This window comes from Chrysemys picta, chromosome 11 (assembly GCF_011386835.1).
Source record: "Chrysemys picta bellii isolate R12L10 chromosome 11, ASM1138683v2, whole genome shotgun sequence".
NCBI classification, from domain to species: Eukaryota; Metazoa; Chordata; order Testudines; family Emydidae; genus Chrysemys; species Chrysemys picta.
This window is the reverse complement of record NC_088801.1, coordinates 53,556,684-53,582,268: the sequence shown is the minus strand read 5'-3', so window position 1 is coordinate 53,582,268 and position 25,585 is coordinate 53,556,684. Positions and strand designations below refer to the sequence as shown.

The 25,585-nt window shown below is 39.0% G+C and overlaps 1 long non-coding RNA gene across 2 annotated transcripts; it reads left to right on the top strand.

The window, feature by feature from the left end:
- Positions 1-4,929: 4,929 nt before the first annotated feature.
- Positions 4,930-25,531, top strand: LOC135974375 (uncharacterized). Of its 2 annotated transcripts, none has more exons than XR_010591627.1 (4): positions 4,930-5,103; positions 19,258-19,338; positions 21,939-22,131; positions 24,909-25,531. It is a non-coding gene; the product is annotated as an uncharacterized LOC135974375 (long non-coding RNA). The 2 variants fall into 2 exon arrangements; XR_010591626.1 differs by having other exon boundaries at positions 19,210-19,338.
- The last annotated feature ends 54 nt before the right edge of the window (positions 25,532-25,585 follow it).

The following is a 25,585-nucleotide window of genomic DNA, read 5'->3' as shown; positions in this document are numbered from 1 at the left end:
TTAAAGTGAAGTATGTATTAGGGACAGAACTCCCACTTGTGACAAGTGGGAGGTCTGCACAATCCTACATAGCATACGCTGTAGCGGGTTTTTTCCAGAAGATTCTTTCGTCCCCGTCTCTAGGCTAAGTCCTACACTGGGTTACACAAATGTTATTCAGAGCAACTCCATTGATATCCTAATTTCACATGGGAGCATCATGTTCTCATCTATCACAGCCCAAGGTGCATGAAGATTATTCTGAACCCTGGGTGTGTCTGCAGCCAATTGAGCCTTCAGACTGTGATTAAGAGGGGAGATTAATTATTTGCATACTGTGCATATTTGCGTTATAGTAGGAGATATTTTTTTCCTCTTGAAGAGGAAATCACTATTTATTTCTCTCCCAGATTCTCTATCAGGAATTTGTCTGCATTTTTAAAAATATTTCCATTTAAAACTTTACTTTGTGCTTTTTTATTTTTCCTTTAGGACTATATTTGTGTATCTTGATTTGCACCTGCTTGTGAATGAATTGCAGGGACTTCAGCAGTAATAATTACTCTATTGTGGTGAATCTAGAATAACGATTGTGTTTAAAAATCCTTCAGAAAAATATATTTTGGGCTATCCTTCACTTTTTTCCCCCATCCCTGCATCCCTTCCTAACAATATAACCTATGAAGAATGTGAAGAGATATTTGATCAAAGATGTAATTTTCCTTTGGGTTTGTAACATATTTTGAGCTAGATTCTGTTCTCAAATGGATGGTGTGCATTTCTCCATTGCTGGAAAAATGTGCTTGGACTGGAGAAACTGAGGAAAAATAAAGCATCTTCCTACCCCTAAGCTAAGGGCAATAAGCGCTTTGGTTATTTATTAGAATAACCATTTATTCAAACTCTATGTCAATATTTCTCCATGTTTTTCATTCTCTGTGAGCCATTTTATAAGAGACATTTTTTAACTATTGTTCAGCACTTACGTCCAAGTTCAGCAAACATTTAGGCATGTGCTTGTCTTGCCCCGGACTAAAGCACAGTCTTAAGTGACCGTGACAGGGCACTGTCAGCAGCACCCTGATCACTGACATTGCTGAAGCCTGAAGAGGGCTGCAAGCCCAGCTGGAGTCAGTTATACACTTTCTGTTGGGGTACTGTGAGCACCTGGGTGGCAATCATTGGGCTAACAATGTAATTAGGACCATATAAGTGGAAACAACAGGAAGCAAGGGGAGTTCAGAAGGTGAACCTAGGCTCTGAACGTAGGGAAACCTGCATTGCCCTGTGTTACGATGTAAGAAAAGAATCAATACACGCCATGGTGAATGACAATAACCTGCTGTGTATTTGTGATTCTGAAACCACATGAACTGGCCAAGTAGTATGGTTCACCAGCTAATGATTGGAATATCCTGTGACAATATTCTGGCCGTGATGCTGCAACAAATCTGCAATATTAGGGTTTAGGGTGATGGGAACCTTAGAAATATAATAGATCAGATAGATAGGATAGATACTCTCATTAATCACATCTTTCCCCAATATCCTTCCCCCTCCTGGTTGGTTCCCTAAATATATTACTATGCAGATCAACACAAAAGGTTCTATAGACCACGGTTTAATATCTATCCTCTAATGCAATACATGAATTCCTCAGCAAATACCTACCTTAAAAATGGTTTGTATTTCTGTAGGGTCTTTCTACTAAGTATCTCACAGCAGTAAACAAACATTAGTTAAGCTTCACAGCCAGCCTGTGAGGCAGGTAAATTGAGAGACAGAAAAGCTGAGTGACTCTCTGCTGCTTGGTTGGTTCTTGTGCATGTGCTCAGGGTCTAACTGCTTGCTATATTGGGGATCAGGAAGGAATCCCCAGGTCATTTTGGCAGTCACCTTGGGGGATTTTCACCTTTCTGTTCAGGATATGGGTGAGGTCATTTGCCAGGATTATCAGGGTGTATCTCACTTCATCATTTCCCTGCCATTGTGGTGACCCTAGGCACTTGTGCACTTTGGTCCCTCCTATTCTCATTTTGTGGCACATAATAATCTAATCTCCTGGGGGCTGTAATACTTTGGTCTAATTTCAGTTGCTGGGTTTAGTATACAGGTGTTGGTGGCCTGTGATATTCAGGAGGTCACGCTAGATGGTCTGGTGGTTCCTTCTGGCTTTAAACTCTATGACTTACCCAAAGGAATCAAGTGTTAGTTGTAGAGCTGGGAAAATGTATCAATACCTTTTCCATGTGCAAAATCAAATGTGAAAGCTCATGTACAAAGGATGATAGCCATGAAGATATTTTATTAGTTTGGGGAACTTGACAGCCAGATATTATCTTCTATTGAGGATTGGATACATTTCCACCACCCCTCACACACTTTACCAGTTCTGTGACCATATTATGTGGTCACTGGAGCAGGTGGAGGGAGTTGTCTGTGTGGTTTAATTTCAGCCATTTTTTTAAAAATCCAAGGTAGAGAATTTGAAATAGGAAAGAGTGGGTTCAAAACAAAAAAATATAGGTGCAATTTTTTCAGTACAATAACAAATCATAAATATTGCCATGGAACAGATGCTAAAGCACTATAGATAATCTGTAGGCGTGAATCTCTCACTACACAAACCTATCGTAGGAAACCTCTGGCTTATAAATAAGTGTAATTCCTAGAAAAAATTGGTATTTGGGTGTTTGTTTATAAAATTTGTTCACTTTCAGTTTCTCCTTTTAAATGTGCTATTTCTCGTTGATCAGTTTTTCATTTAGAATGGTTCCTGTTACAAGCCAGGCCAATCTTCCAGCTGGATGGTAACCAGTCTGTTGTGACTGGACCCAAATTGCTGGGCACACTGTGCTTCTAAGCCCCCTGGACTGGGTAGAGTCTAGTCACCCTGTCTGTCTCTGGAGCACATTATCAGATACAAAACTCTTGTCTGCGCCCTTCCTAAGGATGTGGGACTGCACACCAACCACTCTTGTCCCTGAAACCAGTGCCTGAGACCTCCCAAACCCTCGTTGTTAATATACATTCTCTTAGAGTTTCACCTAGCTGTAGGCATTCTGGTTTATAATTTAAGCCTCCTAGGGGACAACATTACAGGAAAATAAGGATCACAGGTTTAGCAAAGGAATTTCTTAACCACAGTCACTTTACTCTTAACAAGCAATAGTCTGAGTTGCCTGTTCTGTGAGTCTGTTGCTTTTTTCCAGGTTCTCCACAAACATGCTTGTCCCTTCCCTCCCCTGTGTTCCCCTGTGTAGAGTGTCCATTTTTCCATGGGAATGGGCTGCTAGTTGAGTTACAGTGAGAGTTAGTGGCCTTAGATTGTTGTCTTGGCGGATTCTCAGATTGACACATTGTTGAAAAACAAATATCTCTTCTGGGTTGGCCAGCCCAAGGCAAGGCTAGATATGCGTTCAGCCCCTACTACAGAATGGATGCCCTAATGCAAAATGGAGGTTATAACACTAAATAGAGTTAATGATGTGGCTCAGATATTTCCCTTTCTCACAGCCCCTAATTACAGATAGTTATAAAGACAAAGACAAGAGAGACAATGATTTGTGAACATATAGTTCAACAAGTCAGATAATTTACTACTCAAAAATTAAACCATCACCCACTCTGAGTGCATGTACAATTTTTTTAATTATATACCTCATCCCAAATACTCCTTGAGACTTCTCATCCACATACCTAAGATGTCTCAGTTCTGTGCCTAAGATTCCTCAGTGCCATATCTTTAGAACCTTGAAACAGAGTGTCACAAGCAGGGGCAGCTCCAGGCACTAGTGCACCAAGCGTGTGCCTGGGGCGGCAAGCCGCAGGGGGCAGCCTGCCGGTCGCTGGGAGGGCTGCAGTCAGGTGGCCTTTGGCATTTGCTCCATTCTTAAGCAATGGATTTCCTGAGAGGAAGACCCAACAGATCACCCATCCTCATGTGAGGTAGGCACCGCAGCACTAGAGGAGACTTCATATAGAGGGATGGCAACTTTTCATCTGAGATAGTTTATATTAAAATCATACAAAAGTATTCATGGTAAATAGAGGGGCACTTAGGGATCATCTGCACAGGAACAAGAACAAATGAAAATCAATAAAAAATATTTTAAAAAGAGGCAGTGAGTCCAGAGTCATTGTTCCAGGACAGCAGAAAGAGTGTTGGAGGGAGATGTAGAGCATGAGGGGCTATTTTTTATGATTAAAAAAAAAATTCTAAAGGATAACTTTTAAAAAATGCTTCCATGATTCAAAACCATCAAGTTGGGCAATGGTCTATGTAAACACATGATCCACTACTACACTCAACCTCTCTCACCTACTCTCCCCAATTGTATGTTACAATCACTTGTTACAACTTGGATTTGATTATCCTGTAAGCTGTCCAAGATAGGGACTGTGTCTATCTATGTGTTTTTACAATGTCTAGCACAATGGGGCATATATTCAGATTGGAGTCTTTTGGATGCTACCATAATATAAATAATAATAATTACACCAAGATAACACTAAGGTTGCAAAGCCAAGCACTCAGAAGTTAGGAAAGCTCTTCAAATGCAGTCCTAACTGGCCAGATGAGAATTCCCCTGGTGTGGAGAAACTTTCCACTGGAAAAAAGCTGGCATAGCCAGTTCCTCTTTACCAGAGTGGGGGGGACATGTCCAGAACTATAGCCAGCTGGTATAAAAAAAAAATCAACCCCTAGGTTTCTATAATTTATGCTAGTGCTAAGGCAGCTTGTGAATCAGAGAGTTGTAACTCAGCAAAGGAGAGAATCTCTCTGTTGGGACCATGTCTGCAAAGAACAGAAAGAGAGAACACCTTGCAGCTTTAGAAACATTTGATCCTCTGATTGCAGCCTGGTACCAGGATATTCATCACCTGCAGTTGTTCTGCAATGAGTGCAAGTTAGTAGATCCTGTGGTTGAGAAAAATAAAATGCTGTTAATCTTTACTGCTGCTTCTGGGTTTTCAGCCCAGAATCTCAGATACAAAACCCCTCAACCTTTTGGAGTTCAGATCCAAATCTGGACATGGACGCTCAGCCTCATCTCTAGTATTTAAGAGGAGAGGCTACAGTTGGTTTCTAGCAGCTGCAGAGTACAGCAAGTCAAAGCTCTGGTAAGTTCTATATTGGTTGTTTGCTGCTTGAAAGCTACTGATATCTTCACATCTCAGGGGTTGCTCCTTCCTGCTGCAGGTGTTGGACTTTACTACTGGTCTAAGAATCATCAGGGACAGTGAATCTGCTGGAGTGCTCATGGGAAAGGGCTGCCATGGAACGTTCTCAGTACTGTAAGAGTTAAACAGTCTCAGTTATCCTGAAATACTGCATTTCACACATTGCACTTTTTTTAACAACACTCAGTCAAGCCACAAAAAGAGACAGGCTATGTTGCTCCTGAGATAGTCATTAAATGCTGTCACATCAAGCAATAATCCCATTGTTCTGTGACAAACTGACAGGATAAGATCACCAGAAAATATAAGAAAGTTCAAAGCAATTGTCACTGGTTGTAATGTTGGCTAAATAGCCTGAGTCACAGTGAGTGCAGCCATTAACTAGGTCTTGCATCATAAGATATCCAGAAATGTGTATGTCTGATCCCCTTCTAGATTCTGTTGGTGACATGGCAGAAACAGGAACAAGCATTATTATTTAGGGCTAGATTATGTCTCTAAACAATAGCTGCTTTGTTTCAAGAGCATGTGGGGAAGGAATAGTAGCTCAAGAATTGGGGCCACACTTTGTTCCCTGCATCTGCTTAATCAGGAACTAATAATTTACTGCTGACCTCTGACAGCAGCAAATCACTACCACCTTCCTTGTGCTGGCCAAGCTACACTGACTAGAGAGTAAGAGAACCTGGAGCCAAAGCTCTGTCTATTAGAGGGAGGATATAAATAGACACAAGATGGTATCACTAAGCTTGGGCACTCATATCTAAATTCTAGATAATCTACATAGGTGTGTATGAAGGGAACTTGTACTTCCATGGGTATGTAAATCCAGCTATGGAAAAGGAAAACAGACGTAAAAACACAAAGTAGACGTGTTCCATGAAGTCAAAGGCAATCTGTACTATAGATGCATATCTTCAACCCACCTAAAGCAAAGTAATGGGAAATTTTGAGTTATAGTCTAAAATTCATTGTTAGCATGCTGCACAACTGACATTTTTTCATCTTGTAATTCCTACTGGTAAAATGCTTAAAGATGCTTGTCATGAATGTGTCTTCATTTTATTTGTTTTATTTATGCTATACCTTTATGTCCAATACCTTAGAAGGGCCTGTTAAAGAAATAATGGTCAACTGTATCTATAGATATAAACAGAATTAAAATAGTTTACAAATATTGTAAGAGTTAATATGATAGGTTTGTAAGTTTCAAGAAAATACTACTTTTCTATGATAAAGCATGTGTAAGTGTATTGCAATCAGAAGATCCCTTCTCTTCTACTGGGGACTTTTTCCCCCCCCTTCAGCGCTCACAAAAAATCTGCAGTGAAAGATCAGTCATCAGTCTGTTAAAACCAGATCAGTTACATTCTAGAAGGTTTAGTTGAGCTAGAAAACTGCAGAATGCAGACAGAACAATAACAATGTGGATTTGCTTGTTGTCTATGGAGTCTTATAGCTCTTTGCAATATAGCTGCTTTTCCATAAATGAAAATGGGACTATCACACAGTGCAATACAATTTTTTCTTTGAAAGGACAAGGGGTAAGGCCCACATAAGTTAGGGGGGGAGTAATAACAGCAGGTGTGAGGGATCAGGGTTGCAATTTTACTAAGGGCTGGTCCACGCTAACCCCCCAGTTCGAACTAAGATACGCAACTTCAGCTACGTGAATAACGTAGCTGAAGTCGAAGTATCTTAGTTTGAACTACAAGGTACTTACCGTGGGTCCACACGTGGCAGGCAGGCTCCCCCGTCGACTCCGCGTACTCCTCTCGTGGATTGATTCTAGACAAGATGCGATAAATCGATCCCAGAAGATCGATTGCTTACCGCCAAACCTGGAGGTAAGTATAGACGTACCCTTTAGAATAAAAAGAAACTGCAGTAGAAATGGAAGTTAAGAATTTTGCTGGTGCTGGGAGAAGAAATGAGTAAGGGGAGGGCAAGAGACTCAGTTCAGAGCTTGAATCTGCTATAGTGCAGACCAATTTTATTTAATCTATTTATAACTGACCTCGGAACCGATTGCAGGAGTGGGCTGATAAAGTTTGCGGATGATACGAAGGTGGGAGGCATTGCCAATTCGGAGGAGGATAGGGATATTCTGCAGGGAGACTTGAATGAGCTTGTGAATTGGAGTATCAGAAATAGGATGAAATTTAATAGTGAAAAGTGTAAGGTGATGCACTTGGGGATGACTAATAACAATTTTAGTTACAAGATGGGGACGCATTGGTTAGAAGTAACGGAAGAGGAGAAGGACCTAGGGGTCCTTGTAGACCGCAGGATGACTATGAGTCGACAATGTGATGTGGCGGTGAAAAAAGCCAATGCGGTCTTGGGATGCATTAGGCGAGGTATATCTAGTAGGGATAAGGAGGTCCTGCTTCCGTTGTATAAGGCGCTGGTGAGACCTCATTTGGAGTACTGTGTGCAGTTCTGGTCTCCCATGTTTAAAAAAGATGAACTTAAACTGGAACGAGTGCAGAGAAGGGCTACTAGGATGATCAGAGGAATGGAAAACCTGTCGTATGAAAGGAGACTAGAGGAGCTTGGGTTGTTTAGTCTGACAAAGCGAAGGCTGAGGGGGGATATGATTGCTATCTTTAAATATATCAGAGGGATAAATACAAGGGAGGGAGAGGAATTATTCCAGTTTAGTACTAATGTGGACACGAGAACGAACGGATATACACTGGCCGTGGGGAAGTTCAGGCTTGAAATTAGACGAAGGTTTCTGACCGTCAGAGGGGTGAAATATTGGAACGGCCTTCCGAGGGAAACGGTGGGGGCGACGGACCTGTCTGGTTTTAAGATTAAGTTAGATAAGTTTATGGAGGGAATGGTTTAATGGTAAAACATAGTAGCCAAGGAAAAACAAGCAATGGTACGTAAATAGTATAATGGCCAACAGGGGTCAGGCTAGAGACTCTTGCCTACATGCTCAGGGTCTTACTGATCACCATATTTGGGGTCGGGAAGGAATTTTCCTCCAGGGTAGATTGGCTGAGCCTCTGGAGGTTTTTCGCCTTCCTCCGCAGCATGGGGCAGGGATCACTAGCAGGAGAGTCTCTGCCGATGAAGTCACTGAAACACAGGATTGGGGACTTCAACGGCAGAGTCCAGGGAAGGGTTTTGTGACCTGCAGCATGCAGGGGGTCAGACCAGATGATCATAATGGTCCCTTCTGACCTTAAAGTCTATGAGTCTATGAGTCTATGAGAAGCTTGGATCCCTTCTTCAGGGACCTTTCTATTTATTTTTATGGTAGTCTATCACATCACTTCTTAGTCTGTTTATATCACAGAAGATCAGTGAAACTTGTGATGATTCCCCAATGTGCACGTGTACTTTTAAAAACTGAACAATTGGCTTCAAATTCTTGTCCCTCTTCTAAATCACTTCTAAACTGTACTTCAGCCACAGTAGGGAGACTCTTCTTCACATTTTAAACTCAGTTCAATTGTGCATTGCTTTTGGTCACCAACCCATTAGCTCAGGCAAAACATAGAGCAAATCAGCTTGACATACCTAATGTGAATCCTAAAGCTGATAAATTAATCAGCCTTTAATATTAAAGTACTTTGTCTAAGCTTCAGCATTATGAATGCTATGTGCTGATTCTTTTGACAATACATAATGATCCTCATCATTGTGAAGCTTATGAGTAGAATAACCTGATCAGTTCATTAAGACCAGAGAGGTTTGAATGTATTAATAACGATATTATTTACACTTCAACATGGAGGGCCAAATTCATCCCACGTGCAACTCCATTAACTTTAATGAAGTTACTCCATGAATGAATTTAACCCAGAAAGTAGATACACTTCCCTCTGCTCATGAATGAATGCTGAAACCTCACCCATTATATTTCTCCTTATCTAATTACCCTCTTGATCAGGATGTGCATCTTTATAGATTTATCTATACTGAATTGCACAAGTAATTTTGCCATCTAATGTAGTTTTTAAAGAACTTTTAAGAACTAATGGGGCAAATTCACACTTGGTTTATCTTGGCGGAACTTAATGGAATTATATCCGTGGTGAATTTGTCAAAATGACTTTACCTTGATAAATTTTAATATATCATCTTTTCTAGAAGCATTATCCTATACATGATAAAATTATAATACATTGGAAGACATGCTTGGAAGCCAGAGGACAAGACTAGAGTCAAGCTTCTGCCTTCCCCTTACTGTTCTGAAAGAAATTAAAATCTCAGTATCCCTTTTGCACATATTCACGTATAAAACTGACATTTGCATACTTAGGCCTGATCCTTGATCCCTGCATATGGACTGTTGCTCCTATATAGAGCTCTATTGAAATCAATAGGGCTCCACACAGGGGCAGGGATCTACCCATGTGGATTTGATTTACATGACAGGACTTTTAGTTATGGATTGAGGCCAGGTTTCAGCACTTTGCTGCAAACTGTATACTTTGGCAGATGATGGCAAACTTCTCCTCCCTTGGATAGCTTGTAGCATTTGGCTAGAGATGATGAAACTGATTAGCAGTCAAAGTGCCAAGAAATATTATAGGGCAATTACCAACTTTACAATAGTTATTAGGGACTAGTTATAGGAGACTTATTAAATTAAAATGTTCATTAGACCTTTGAACCTCTATCAGGTGTTATAGGTTGAAAGGGCAGATTCTCTCTCCTTTTAAGGTTTCAAATATAACCTTCAGAAAGGATGACTATCAGCGGTGACTATTTATTTTAGGAAACAACAGGAATTGTATATGTATTCTTCTATAACTGAGACTTTAGCTACACATGTCACTAGAACCAAGATTCTTTGGCCAGTTCTGCTCTCCTAGAAAGAATGGAAACTGCCCACTTCTCCCAGCATTAGGGTGACCAGATAGCAAGTGTAAAAAATTGGGACAGGGTGAGGGGTAATAGGTGCCTATATAAGAAAAAGCCCCCCAAATCTGGACTGGCCCTATAAAATCGGGATATCTGGTCACCCTACCCATCATTCATGGAGCCCATGAAGCAAGCTCCAGTGCCCCACTGATTGTCTAGCAGGCTTCCTGCTTCTGACGTACTTAAAAAAAAAAAAAAGTTAGTTTTTGTGTCTTTTGCTAGTTGCTCATCAAAACATTTTTTGACCTGCCTAATTATACTTTTACACTTGACTTGCCATAGTTAATGTTCCTTTCTATTTTCCTCAATAGGATTTGACTTTCAATTTTTAAAAGATATTTTTGTCTATAACCACCTTTTTTACTGTTTAGTCCTGGTGGGATATTTTTGGTCTTATTGTTTTGTTTTTTAGTTGGGCATACACATATTTTTGAGCCTCTACTATTTTTTTTTTTAAACAAAGTTTGTATGCAGCTTGCAGACATTTCATTTTTGTTACTGTTCCTTTTAATTTCCATTTAACGAGCTGCCCCATTTTTGCATAGTTCTCCTTTCTGAAGTTAAATGCTACTGTGGTGGGTTTCTTTGGTATCCCTCCCCCAGCATATTAAATTTAATTACATTATAGTTGCTGTTATTAAGCAATTCAGCTATATTCAGCTATATACCTCTTGGACCATATAGGACTAAATGAAGAATTGCCTCACACCTTGTGGGTTACAGCCAGGGCTGGTGCTACCATTAAGGCAAACTAGGCGGTTGCCTAGGGCACAAAGATTTGGGGGCGCCAAAAAGCGGTGCCCCCAATTTTTTTTATAGCATTCCTATGCCCCCTCTCCAAGCGCGCAGTCGCCGCTCCACTTCTCTTGCCTACCAGACTTGCAGCGCCAATCAGCTGTTTGGCGCCGCAAGCCTGGGAGGGGAGGAGAATTAGAGCGGTGGTGGCGTGCTCGGGGAGGAGGTGGAGCAGAGGTGAGCTGGGGTGGGGAGATGCTGCATGGCTTCCCAGTGGGGGGAGCTGCCGTGGGGGGGCGCCTCAGGGCGGAGGGGGGGTAGGGAGCTGCCACAGGGCTCGGGGAGGGGGGGAGAGCGCAAGGTGGAAGTTTCGCCTAGGGCACGAAACTTCCTTGCACCGGCCCTGGTTACAGCACTAGCTGCTTCAAGGAGCAATCATTGCTGGTGTCTAGAAATTTTATCTTTGTGGCCCATCCTGAGGTGACATATTCCTAGTCAATTTGGGGATAGTTGAAATCCCCCATTATTACTGGGCTTTTTGGTTTTGTAGCCTCTCTAATCTCATTGAGCTCTTCACAATCACCATCACCATCCTGGTCAGGTGGTGGGCAGCGTATTACTACTGTTATATTATTATTGAAGCACAGAATTTCTGTCCATAGAGATTTAGTGGCACTGTTTGATTCATTTAAGAATTTTTCAATATTTGATGCTGGTTTCTTTCTCGTATTGTTCTGCTCCTCCACCAGCGTCATCTGTTGTCATTCCTATATATTTTGTACCCAGGTATTACCATGTCCCATTGAGTAGCCTCATTACACCAAGTTTCTGTGATGTATATGATATCAATATCCTCATTTAACATCTGACACTCAATTCCCCCCGTCTTAGTACTTAGACTTCTTGAATTTGTATATAACCACTTTTAAAATTTGTCAGTATTTAGTTGTCTGCCTTCATATGATGTAACTGAACGGGACTTTTTTATTTGACTGTTTCTCTTCCATTCCTACCTATACTCTATCAACTTTCCTTTTTACTAGAATATCAATAAATCCTCCCCTAAGGGATGTGTTTGTTTCACTTGACCCAAATCTTCACTATTCATTTAAAAAAAGGTTTAGATGAAAAATGTCACCCAGTTGTAGTTAAAACAGACTGGGATCCACACACCCATCTATTAGAATTCTTTGAAGAGGTCACCAAACATGAGGACAGTGGTGATCCAAAGGATATAGTGTACTTGAACTTTCAGAAAGTCTTTGACAAGGTCCCTCAGCAAAGGCTCCTAGGCAAACTAAGGAGCCATGAGATAGGAGGGAAGGTCCTCTCATGGATTAATAACTGGTTAAAAGACAGGAAACAAAGGGTAGAAATAAATGGCCAGTTTTCACAGTGCAAAGAGGTAAATAGCAGAGTTCCCCCAATGTGCTGTGCTGGGACCAGTGCTGTTCAATGTATTTAAATTCATATATGATCTGAAATATGGGGGTAAACAATGAGGCAGCAAAATATTCAGATGATACAAAAGAACTCAAGAGACTTGGGTCCAAAGCTGATTGCAAAGAGTTACAAAGGGATCTGAGTGACTGAAGGTCAAAATGGCAGATGAAATTCAGGCTTGATAAATACAAAGAGCTCTTATGGTCATTGTGGATAGTTCTCTGAAAACATCTGCTTACTGTGCAGCGGCAGTCAAAAAAGCAAACAGAATGTTAGGAACCATTAGGGAAGAGAGAGCTAATAATATAGAAAATATTATAATGCCACTATATAAATCCATGGTATGCCCACAGCTTGAATACTGAGTGCAGCTCTGGTTGTCACATTTCAAAAAAGATACTAGAATTGAAAAAGAGTTCAGAGAAGGGCAACCAAAACCAGTGGCAACCAATGATTAGGGGTATGGAACAGCTTTCATGTGAGGAGAGAGAAAAAAGACTGTGAATGTTCAGCTTAGAAAAGAGTTGAGTAAGGGGGATAAGATAGAGGTCTATAAAATCATGAATGGGGAGCAAGTGAATAAGGAAGTACTATTCCTCCCTTCACATAAAACAAAGGAAACAAGGGTGACCAGATGAAATTAATAGGCAGTAGGTTTAAAGCAAACATGAGGAAGTACTTCTTCAGACAACACACAGTCAACCTGTGGAACTCATTTTCAGAGGATGTTGTAAAGGTCAAAAGTATAACTGGGTTAAAAAAAGAATGATTAAATGCATGAAAGATAGGTCCATCAATGGCTTTTAGCCAAGATGGTCAGTGATGCAAACCGATGCTCTAAACCAGGGATCAGCCATCTTTGGCCCGCGGCCCGCCAGGCCAAGTTTTTGGTTTGCTGAAATTAAAAATAAATAAATAAATCCAAAATGCAAAATTATTTTTATTCCTTTATTTGGAATCTCCAATGAACCAAAAAAGTCAATTATTCTGACAGCTCTAGCTCTGATCTACAGTGGAGTTGGTGTGGAACGGGATGGTAAATCAGATAAGTTCCCAGATAGCCTCTTTCTAATTGTGTCAATGTAGAATGTAGCTGCAGCAAGGAATCCAGCCGCTTATATTTTAATAGTAGCTGTGTAAAACATGAAGTTATACAACAAAACCATTTTCCAAGTGTGCCTATTCTAGTAAACAAACTATATCTTTTTTTGCCACTGCAGGAATACCTTTGGGCTACAAGAATTATTTAAAACTAATGCTGGGTCTTTACAAACATATAGTCGGTAAGCTGTCTCCTTCTCACAGGACTTTGTGACAATATACAGTAATTAGCTTGTGATTCTAATTCGTTATTAGTATTACTGACTGTTCTATAATAATTGACATGAAAGTTTCCTTCTTATATTCCAAGAATCAAATAATCAATGACTTTAAAAATCCTCAATCCTTTAAAAATAATCTGCACTGATTATAGTGTTTTCTGGCTTCCTGCACACTTAATGTAAGAGAGAATTCTTTTCCAAAAGAATTTACAGTAAGTACCTATAGTTCACTTAGAATTTACAATTCATACTTCCCTTTGCTCTAGTCTGTTACATAGGCTGAGGTTGAAGGCAGGCTTAAAACCTGGTGCTGCTGTTGCTTTGCACTTTAAAGAGTATTTTGCATTGCAGAGCTCTCTGAGGGAGTTGTTCTAATTGCATTTCAGTCATCTGGAAAATAGTCTTCAGCTGAAGTGTGATGCAAACAAAGTAAAATATCAAAACTGTACTGTCTCTCCTGGTTCCCCGCATCTCAGCAAAAACATGTGTCTGTCATCAGTGCCAAGTGGTCGCTGATGCTGATATTCACAGTCCCTCTCAAAGCATCTCAGGGATAACTGATCACTTCATCTGCTTGCAAACATGGGACCTCTGTCATACTCATAAAGGATTTTAAGGTGTGGAGGTCCAGGGACATCACCTTGAAGTTAGTGTCTGGCTCACTTATTGCTTTCCCAGCTGAAATGCACCAATAACCATTGCTCTGTGACAAGATAGGCATCACTTGGAAAAGCACCCTGAAAAGCCAATGGGGAGTTCAGTGGCACCTTAAAGACTAACACATTTATTTGGGCATAAGCTTTCGCCCAAATAAATCTGTTAGTTTTTAAGGTGCCACCGGACTCCTTGTTTTTGTGGATACAGACTAACACGGCTACCACTCTGATAACCGAAAAGCCGGTAGTCTTGAGTACTCATAATTTCCTTATGCCTTTCTCCCCAATTATCTTCAAAGGATAAATGATGGTTTGTTCATTTTATTATGAGACTCCATGTTCTGGAGTTCAAACAGGCTAAGAATCTGACTGAATATATACTGGTTTCTAATTCATTCTGCTGCACATTTTTACTTCAACTGGGCCCTCCCTAGTTTTGTTTAGATTTTCAGCAACTTTAACTCAGCCACTGAAATTCCCTTGGCTGCTGCTTAACACTCTCTAGCAAAGCTTTGTCACAGCCTTCCCTCCCCCCACACCTCCACTCTGTTCTCCACCCTTCCCATCTTTTAAAGGGGAATTGCAAATTTTGTTCTAATTTTCTTAAAGTAAATGGTGCATTTATTTTTCATATACATCCTAGATCATCACAAACCAAATGCTGTGAATTTTCATTTATAATAAAATCATCATTTTGAGAAGTAGTCAAGAAACACGTTTTTGTTGCAAACTTGTAAAAAATGCAGTCTTATCTATTCAGTGACCAGGGTAATATCATCACATTTTCAGAAGTACAGTCTTCCAAGAGTGACATTGCTGAGAACTATGAGGATAGTATGGTGAAAGACAGGTAAAATAGAAGATATACCCTCTGAACTCAAGTTGATGTGTGTTTGAAGGCATATGCTCTTGCCTGACTAATGATTATCATGTCAAAATTACTACAATAATTAATTTTGTTCCCAGTTCAAACCAAGAAATGCATGACTACATGAAAACTAACTTGCCCTCCAAAACAACATAAACAAGCTGGGTGAAACTCTCTGGAGTAAATTAGTGTAGTAGTTCCATTGAAATAAATGAGTAGTGAATTTGTCCTTCCTCCCCATCCCCTGGTTTCAATTTGAATTTAGGGTTAAGGTCTTGGTCCAGTCTTCTTTATCTGTACCAGTTTTCCCTGTCCCTATTCACATTGTAATTTGTAGTAGCAGGTACTTAATGGATGTTTCATTCCTAACATATAGAAATTAGTATGCATCTTTTCAAGCGTTGGTAAGATAGATGGAAAGTTGACTGTGATCACAATGAAAAATAAGGACTTCTTTAGAAAAAAGATAAAAGAAATATCTTAGAGGACATAGGCCTCTGAAGAGGTGGGAAATGAGACTGTTTGGATCCCACTAAGGGCTCATATACATGGGTATACTTGGGAAAGTTAATTCAAATTAACTTTTAAAGTGGATAGTTAACTCACTTTAAGCCTGTGAGTTATTTCTAGCATTCAAAATTAGTGTCCTTAATTCCATTTATTTTAATTCACTTCTAAAGTGAATTAAATTAAAATGAATGAAGGCCACTTTAATTCTGAATAAGAGCAGTCAGACTGGGATTTAATGCAGTTTAATTAATCCATTTAAAATAATTTGGATTAAGTTTCCTGAGTGTACCCATGTAGACAAGCCCTACCTTTCTGCCATCCCACTCCCAAGAATTGTGTTGCAGAAGCTTTCTCTCAAGAAACTGTCAAGCATTGAATTGAAGGAACTGCTCGGGGCAATATAAAAATGGGGATATTGAAATAAAGAATCTAGGCATGCTGCCTCATCACTTCTAGTCTGGAATGAGGGATAAACCTATTACCTACACCCGGATCCTTTGCATGGTAGGTCAATGCTGTGATGCTAGAAACAAAACAGAACCATGGCATTCAAGTCCAGGTGTTAAATTGTCTCTTTGTCTGGTATAAATTAGCAGTTTCCATTTTCTCGCTGTCACTTTCATTAAAACAGGAATACTTTAAATTATAACATGCATTACAACAGCCTGAGAACATTTCCATTTCTAACTCAATCAATTAAAAATTCTATGAGAAATAAAGTGCAATCTATTTTAGAAAATAGATATTGCAATAAGCCTACTTCTTTTCAGTATTATAAATCATTTTTCCTGGGAAAACATTCACATCATATTAACATATTAAAGGTTGCCTTTTAAATACACAGTATGAGGTTATTCTGTTACAGTATGTGAATCCTAGATGAATGCGTACTTAATTTGTACTGTATAATACTCCAAACACAGTATGATAAAATCTTTCATATAAGAGGTGATAAAATGTCACTTACTACTCATTTACAATATTTTTGTCACTATAGCCTTCATATTTATGGCAGATTAAATTGCAAAAGAAAACAATGACTTGAATATACAGTAAGCACAATATTTTTTTTGTTACATTGTATACAAATATTTCAGCTGCCTACTAGAACTGCCTGTAGTAAAGGAAAAAAGTGGAACTGACAAGAATGCAAAATAGGTACCCCAAATGGAAGGGGGGAAAGACTGGCTTTATTATGGTTTTAAGTATTCATTTTTGTGATATGGACACTTGATGAGTATGTACTCTGTCTTTTATGGCACTGCTTACAAATAAGTGTGTGATGGAATGGGATTTTTCTTGATCAAACTTATTCGTCATGGGACCTCTTTCTTATCCCCATGAGGCAACCACTTCTGATTTCCAGATTAATTTAATCCTTTTGGGACAACAATATGCAGAACCGGGAATACTTCTTCACTTTAATCCTTGTATCACTTTGCTGTTTGTACATTTCACAAAGTGGCAGTTAAAGGAAGCCAGTAGCTTCTGTCTCCTTTTCATGGCTCAGACCCTGTTGAGAGCATTCCCAAATGTGCTGTGAGCACTGGCTCCAAGAGAGCGAGGACGCTGCCTGTGCCAAGGCTGAGCAGATCTTCTCAGTTACTGAATCTCTGTGGGGAGGATGGGAGTGTCTGTGTGAGGATCCTTCTACGAGCCTGTCCTCCACTCTTGAGGGAAATGAAATTCATGGCCGTAACAGAGATACTTCACTTCAGTTAAATGAACAGAGCTACTATGTAATGGAACAAACTTTTCACTCAGTTATGTTAGTGGAAGAAAATCCAAAGGCATAAATAAAGGAACCCCCCTGTGTAACTGAAATTAAAATTTGGTTTATTGTTTTGGTGAAGATCAAGATTTATTTTCCTTCATCTTTGCCTTAGTTAATATTTACCCTTTGAGCCAATTAATCTGTCACCTAACAGACATCAATATCCATTGAGTAAGATCAACAGGAATTATGCACGTATTTTGACCAAAGAACATATTCCCAAAATTTTAAACCAAGATTATACCATCAACTCTTCTATTTGAAGTTACTAACACAATGCTGCTCAATGACAATATTTATGCCTTTGCTAGCAATAATGATATTTTTGTCATCTTCCATGTTCTTCTTCTTCTAGAAATGATTTATGTACTATATATATGGCCTCTGAATGTACAGTAGCTCTAGAAAACTGCACATACCTCATGGAATTGCAAGAAAAATACTAATCTACTTTCTTTTCATATACCTAGATATAGGGAATGGATTTGATTTACAACAAAATGCATTAACAGTTTTCATGGGGTTTCTTGTTTTGGGGGGGGGGGGAAGCCCACTGTAAACTGGGTAACAAACCATACTCATTATGAGGATTGGTGAGGTGATTATATTTCTGTTGTGGAGCTGACATTCTTTTGATGAGTAATCATAGATGGTTTCTTGAAATTTCAACACTTCTACATACCTCTGTTTTTTGTTTTAATTCTGCTCCATTCTTCATTTACAGGGGCTCATTAATTTTAATTTTCTCATGCTTTCATTACGAATAATATAGAGGGGAAGAAAGGAAATCAGTAGGATAGCAAATGACCCAAAATAACATTGAGCATAATGGGACAAATTCATCCCTAGTCTAATTCCATAGAAGATAGTTACAAATAGATCAGTGCAAATACAACTGGAAAGTAGATACAAAAAAAAATTCTGTAAGTAATATCAGGAAATGAACATTTATGAATCATGTTTTTTTTCCCATTCACTGTTTGTAATATTCAAATGAATGAGGGCTTTTTTGCAAGTGTTTGTGGGAGTCTGTATTTGTAGGCATGCTTGGGTTATATGTGCCTACACTATTCTCCTGTCAATACATCTGCTCAGGCAAGACTATTGAAGTTCCAATGCTCCAGTTAAGAAGCAGAAAGATAACATGGATTGTCAGTAACCCATCACAGATCTTGAATAGTAAATAGAAAATACTTGCTAAAATAAAAAAAACAACTCAGAATTTTGTAGGCTAAAATTTTATTCCTTGAACAAATGCAAATAGCAAACATATGCCTACAAATCATTTCCTGTTTATGGGCTAAATTAATCAGTTAAATTATTTGTTGCCAGTAGTTCAATGAGCCACTGTTAAATTAACCTGACTTCACATTGTCAGCTACTAAACCTTCCAGATTCCCTTTCTCGGTGATAAGCCCTTATTGTTCATCTGGAGAGTATAAATCAAGAGAGATTTAAATATTTCTAAAATGTTGCCCCTAAGAAGCATTAAAAATCAACCAATTCAGTAATTCATTGACAACTGATAAGTTAATATAATATTATGAACCCTTTGACCTATGACATTTAACCTTGTGATGCTGCAATCAAGAGATTCAGATCTGTAATGCCTCAACAAAATGTTACATTTTGGATTCTATAATTCTAGAATGTCTATTCAAAATTAATAATACCAAATTGTAATGTACTCAATGGATTTACAGCACTGAGAGATCTAACTTGTAAGTACTTCTTTCTTTCCTCAGTAATACAGACAGGCATGGACCTTTACTCTGTGATTGCTATACTGCACACTCATTGCTTTGTAGATTAATGTAAATGGTGATTGATATTTTATTTATTATGCCCTACTAGAGTCCATGCATTGTGCAAATATAAAGGAAGACATTGTTTCCCCCCAAGAGTTTCCTGTCAAGAACAGACACACGCTGTGCAATTCAGACATCAATACACCAGATGAAGATATGGACTCAAAAGTTGCAGGTATCTTTGTTTTTTAATAACTATTGGTGCATTACTGAAGTATTTCACAAAAGTGGTGCATTGGAAGGAGGGATTTTAATAAGGAGAAGGAAGTAACTATAAAAATGTAATATGTGAGAACATCTGCAGAAGTGGCTTGTATCAAAGAATCTCAAAGCACTTTATGAAAATTATTAATTAAACTGCACAATACCCTTCAAACTAGGCAAGAAGGAGGTTAAGGTTCAGAATCTACCCTCCTTATTCATGCTTGTTATAACATTACTCAGTGATTAGCCACATTCATTTCAAAAATACTATTTATACAGTACTTATTACTAATGTTGGGCGAAATTATTCAGCCAAAATTTTTTCAGCAGAAAATGCAGATTCAGCAACACCAAAATGTGTCAGGAATTCATGTTGTTTTGATGAGTTATTCAGTTTGGGGGGGTGTGGGGGGGGGGAGCTGAAAAAATAAAAATGTTCTATTTTTATATTTTCTAAACAAAATGTTTTGATTTTTCATTTCAAAGCTATTTTGTTTAGACATTTCCTTCAATGTAATTATATATTTTTAAAAATTAAAAAAACTCTTTAAATTGGCCACAATGGAAAGCACGTTTCATTTTGGGTCAAATAAAACATCTTGTTCTGACAAAATGAAATGTTTAGTTCTACCCAAAATGATTTTTTCTTCTTTGAAGTCTTCAAAAAATAGTGCAGATTTTTATTTTCTGAAACTTTTTTTGAAATTGGTGGTGAACTGAAAGATCCATTTTTCTCACAGCACACAGTGGCAGAACCTATTCTCCGACACTACCCTTGGGCTAATTCAAACAGTGGCAGAGTTAGTTGCCTTAACCATTAGGCAAACACCACTCACTTCCAAAACATGGGACTGTCCAAAAATGCAAGATAAAAATTATGAATACATTGCAGGGGTTAAAGAATAAGAAGTGTACTGTATAAAATTAGCACATTCTCTATTTATGGATAACTTGTAACAAAAAAATATAGAGTTGGGTTTAATTTACCTTACAGTCATCAAGTTTAAGGCCAGAAGGGACCACCAGATTATCTAGCCTGACCTCCTGTATGTTACCGACCACCAACACCATCCAACACCCATATACTAAAACCAACAACTGAAATAAGACCAAAGGATTACAGCCCACAGGAGACTTCATATGTGCCACAGGCAGAGAACAGGAGCAGACAAGATACACCACTGCCTGAGGCCCCCACAATGGCAGGCAAATGATTGTGAGATATTAGTGTGACCAGATGAGAGGAAGAAAATATTGGGACACCAGGGGGATGAAACAAATTGCGTCCCGACCAGAGATCGGTCAGGACAAACACTGAAAAATCGGGATGTCTGGTCACCCTAGATATACGCAGCAAGTAACCCTCACCCGCACACTTCAGAGGAAGGTGGGGGAAAAAACGTGCATCACTGCCAAAATGACCTGGGAGAAATTCCGTACTGTCTCCACATATGGTTTCAGAGTAGCAGCCGTGTTAGTCTGTATCCGCATCCGAAGAAGTGGGCTGTAGTCCACGAAAGCTTATGCTCTAATAAATTTGTTAGTCTCTAAGGTGCCACAAGTACTCCTGTTCTTCTTTCCACATATGGTGATCATTTAGCCCCTGAGCAAACCCCAGAGAGAGAATGTTCAGTGCTGCCTCAGAATTTTGACCCTCCCTGTCAAATATCCCATTACCAGCCAGGGCCATTCCTGATCCTTTAGAGGAAGGAGATAAAACGAACAAACAAAACAAAATACATGGTGTGTGGAGGGGAGGAAATAAAATCCCTGCCTGACCCCCATAAAGGGCTTCTAAGTACAAATAAAATAAAATAACTTGGAAAATTCACAACTCAGAATAAAATATCAGTTTAAACCTCATTGCTTTTCTTTAGATAGCTGATGTTGAATTGATTTGTTTAAATTCTCTTCAGATTGTAATTAGTCATAGATTGTCAACACATGAAAACAAGACTGTAATTATTAACTCATGGGGATATGCTGCCGTTCATAATAAGATATAGATATGCTATCCCATTTTATAATTTCATAAGAATGCTCAAGTAAATTACAGCCTTGTAATAACTCTGTGGCAGTTTTATCTTTGATATTATCTTTGTTACTAGTTAATATTGGCATACATTTTTTTCATAAAAATGGTTGTCTCTCTAATCAAATGTGACTGTGCAGTCGTGAGAGAAGGCATCCCTTTAAATGAACCAATGTACCATTGGAATGGATGAACAGTTCTGCTCTTCTGTGAATCAGAAACCACCCTCTGAAACCAGCATTAATCCCATGATATTTGTTGACAACGGATCAGTGTCCAGCCACCTCCGTGCTAGTTAACTTGCAACATGAATTCTTGTTGCATAAAAATACCATTGATAGCTTTTTTCACCATGCTATTTTCATCAGAGGCATGTTCCCACAGTATTTGGAATGCCAGCCAGATGGTGAGAATACGGTGGGGGGGGGGGGGGAGGAATTGGAATCAAATACAAGGTTTTACAGCAGCAAAGAAAGAATAGAGATTGCACTCCCAGTGGCAGGTAGCTTTACCTCCCACTCTGCCTCTCCTCTCTCTAGCTGGAGACTGCTCTCAGTGAGGATGGAAGTATAAGGATCCAAATTACATACTAGAGGGCCATGTGGCTGTATTTCCTCAACTTGAACTGGAGAGGAAGAGATTAAAAGGGAAGAGAACAAAAAGGAGGAACAGAAAGACAGAAAAGGAGGAAGACAGGTGACTGAAATCAGAAAAGGAGAAAGGAAAGGAGTGGTGAGATGCCTGTTTTGTGAAATGTCATGTTTTAAGTAACAATAATGAGTAGAGAGGAAGGGGAAAGATGATGGAAACAGATGAGAGGGGATAGGATAAATGTGGTGAAGCAAAGATCTACTGCAAGGAAGTGATGTGTGAGAAAGGAAGAAAGAAAGGGGGAGGAAAGGGATCTAGCAGGTGTGGGACATCCTGTGACCTGCTCTTCTCTAACTGCAGCCTGCCTCACGCTGTCTCCAACTGCCGGGGATATTTTTGAAAATGTCTCTGCTGCCACCAGCTGCTCAATGAACAATCAGCTGAGCACCCCTCAGTGCACTTCCTTCTGTGCTTGTCCATATTCCTTCTGGCTGCTGTTAAATATTGGCAAACTTTTTTTTTCTTCCCCCCCCCCAGGGGGGGCCTCTGCCCACATCTCTAAAGAGGGCAATTTGCACTTTTGAAAATGTAGTCCTTGCTGGGAAGTGTCAAGCATTCTCTGAACTAGATTCAGCTTTCCTCTGGAGTTATCTGGTTTGTGTCTTTCCAACACTCCATAGCTCTGGGTTAAAAATGAAAGATTTCTCCAACTGATTTTTTTGTTTTTTTGTTTTTTTCCTTGAAGGGACTTAAAAATTTAAAAATACATATTAAATAAAGGACCTGCTTCACCACAGAGTTATTTTTTTCCAGTATTATTCCACCAACTCCGTTTATTTCAATGCATTTATAATGCTGTAGCAATGCAGTGGTGAATCCAGGTTCAAGGAAGATGAGACTCAGGGCCAGCTTCCCAGCTGATATAAATTTACATCGCTCTATTCTGTTCAATGGAACTATACTGATTTACACCAGTTGAGGTCATGACCTTCAATGTCATATATATATATTAACAGATTAAGGAAGAAATGTAGAAAAAATACTTTGAGAGAAAGCCAGGTCAGTCATGTTTACTGACATGATTATATTGGACACCCGTTATGACTGGTTAGGAAAAGCTGATATTTGGGTCAATATATTTGAGAATTGTTTATTATTAATTCCAGCCAAGAAAAAGAAATCAAGTGTTCAGTAATATTTTTCAGACCCTCACACATTGAGACACTTTGTGTGACCACTACACAAAGTCTGAATAATTTCACCTAATGCACTGTCCCAATCTGTTAATCATGACAAGGTAAATATGCTATAAAAAGTGGAAACAGCACAGCACTGAGAATGGCAGGGTAGAAGAATAAAGCAGCTGCTGTTTTCCAGCCTAAATCTTGTCCTATATACTCCAGGGACCTCATTTAATCAAGCATCTTTCTCACACTTCATCATTATATTATTCAGAAATGATGAAAAATTGTGGGAATAAATTAGTCATTTATTGTAGGATACTTTTTTTCTTTCTACTCAAAGTACAATGAAAAATCCTCCCCCCCCCTAGTAGTTTATTATTTAACTTAATCAGAAACAGTAACCATCATAGTTTGCTGAGTCCCAAAGGTCAGTACTCATGACTTTCTTCTTTATCTCACCCATCTTGTCACCTTTTAAATCTCTTTATAGGTCCAATTTCTAGTGGTGAAAGACACAAGTTTGAGCTCCACAGAGCTCTTCTTTAATTTTTCTGGTGCTGAAAACTTTTGACCAAAACCTGATGAAAACTGAAAAAGATTTAGCCAAATACTGCCATTAACCAACAATTTTGAGTTTAGAGCTTTTTGAATTTTTCCAGTGAAAAAAATCAAATATTTTTCAAAGAAAGCAGACACTAGCCGCAAACATTTTACATGAGGTTTTTTTTCCCAATGCAATCAATATTTCAACCAATTTGTCTTGGTTGGAAGCACAAGAAGCTTATAACAGCTAGGTTATGCAGACAAGCAACAAGTATTCCCAAATATAATACCATGCAAGTTAGAGGGCCAGTCAGAAAGCCCAAAGAGTGAATTTGACATATCAAATAATCATCTGAACAGTGACTATTCTGAACACTTCCTAACAATCCATAGCCTCAATATGCTTGAAAAAATGAACTGCTGAATGATTTTCAATAACAAATTCAAAACTGGCCATGAAGAGATCATAATTTGTATGCACAAGATGGGTTATAGTTACTAAATCCATAAATCATTTTCAAAGAAGCAGTATTCAGCATGATCGGGTTCGACTGTCGTACAAATTTCTCTCCTTGATTCTGTGCTCTCTTGGTCTCTTCCTAGTCTCTCATTCTTTCTCTCATTCTGTGAGCCTATTTCGGTTGGTTGGACTGTAGAAAAATCACAGTAGATGCAACAAAATTGACCCAAATATAATAGATTTCATTATTTGTCTCTTACTTGTGTAAAGATGAAAAAGCTTAGAGCAGGGTGATGAATGCCCAGCTCACATGCTGCAGTGTGCTGGCTCACTACAACTTAATCTATGTTCTTAATTTTTTTTTATTTTATTTTTTTGGCAGGAGGAGCTCTCCTGTATATTTCAGAGGGTGGAAGTCTCTGAAAAGCCCTATGTGAACATGATGTGGACTGCACAACAGAGGTCTAGCCAAACTCCCCTATATTACTTTGTAGTAACTCACTCACTGCGGTGTGCTTCAAGAACAAGAGATTTGTATAGGTGGTGTGGTGGGTCAATAAACTAAACTATCACATTACAAGACTACAGTTCAGATTCTCATTAAACCCAAGACTTTATATGGAAAACAAGAAGGTATTGTCAGCGTGTGAGGTGTGATGCTATAAAAGTTCATTCTCATTGGAGGTCTTGGCTTAAAGACTATTGACATAAACGTGTATTGTACATTACAGGATCCTGTACCAGTCAAGGTAGTAGGAAACCTCTCCCAAGTCCCTGAAGCAGTAATGGATTTGCTGTCTGGTCACCACTGCAGGCTCAGAGCTGAAGCAACCTCTGGGGTCAAAGCCACCATCTACAAATGCTTCTTCATAGCAGCAGACCCACTTCATCCCAAAACATTCCACCAAATGAATGTAGTTCAAAGGGATGTGGACTTCACATGTGGCCTCCCTGCATCCTGACCCTCTGTACAACAACATTCCTTCAGTTCTTCTGCATTCATGGCTTCTGCAGGTGGGAAGTGGTAGAGTTTATCCCTAAGAGAATACAATTGTATCATATCACCTTCTGAGATTTACAACAGAGGGCAAGGAGACTCATTTAGACACGATCACGTTGGTCCTTCAAAATGTGAGATTCTCTTTTAAAAATCTCCTAAAATAGCTGATTGCTATTTTTTATTTTTATATATAATATGGATTTGTGACTGCCTAATTAGCTAAAATTTTAGCTATGTGAGCATAATCTATATAAAAGTCAATTTATATACACGCGCACACATGTAAAATTGTAGCTAATTAGGCAGCCACAAATCCAACCCACTACTTATATAATAAAACATTTAAAGCCTATTGAATTTTCACAAAGCTTTTTAGCACAGAACTTGGTGCAATTATGAGACATTAAG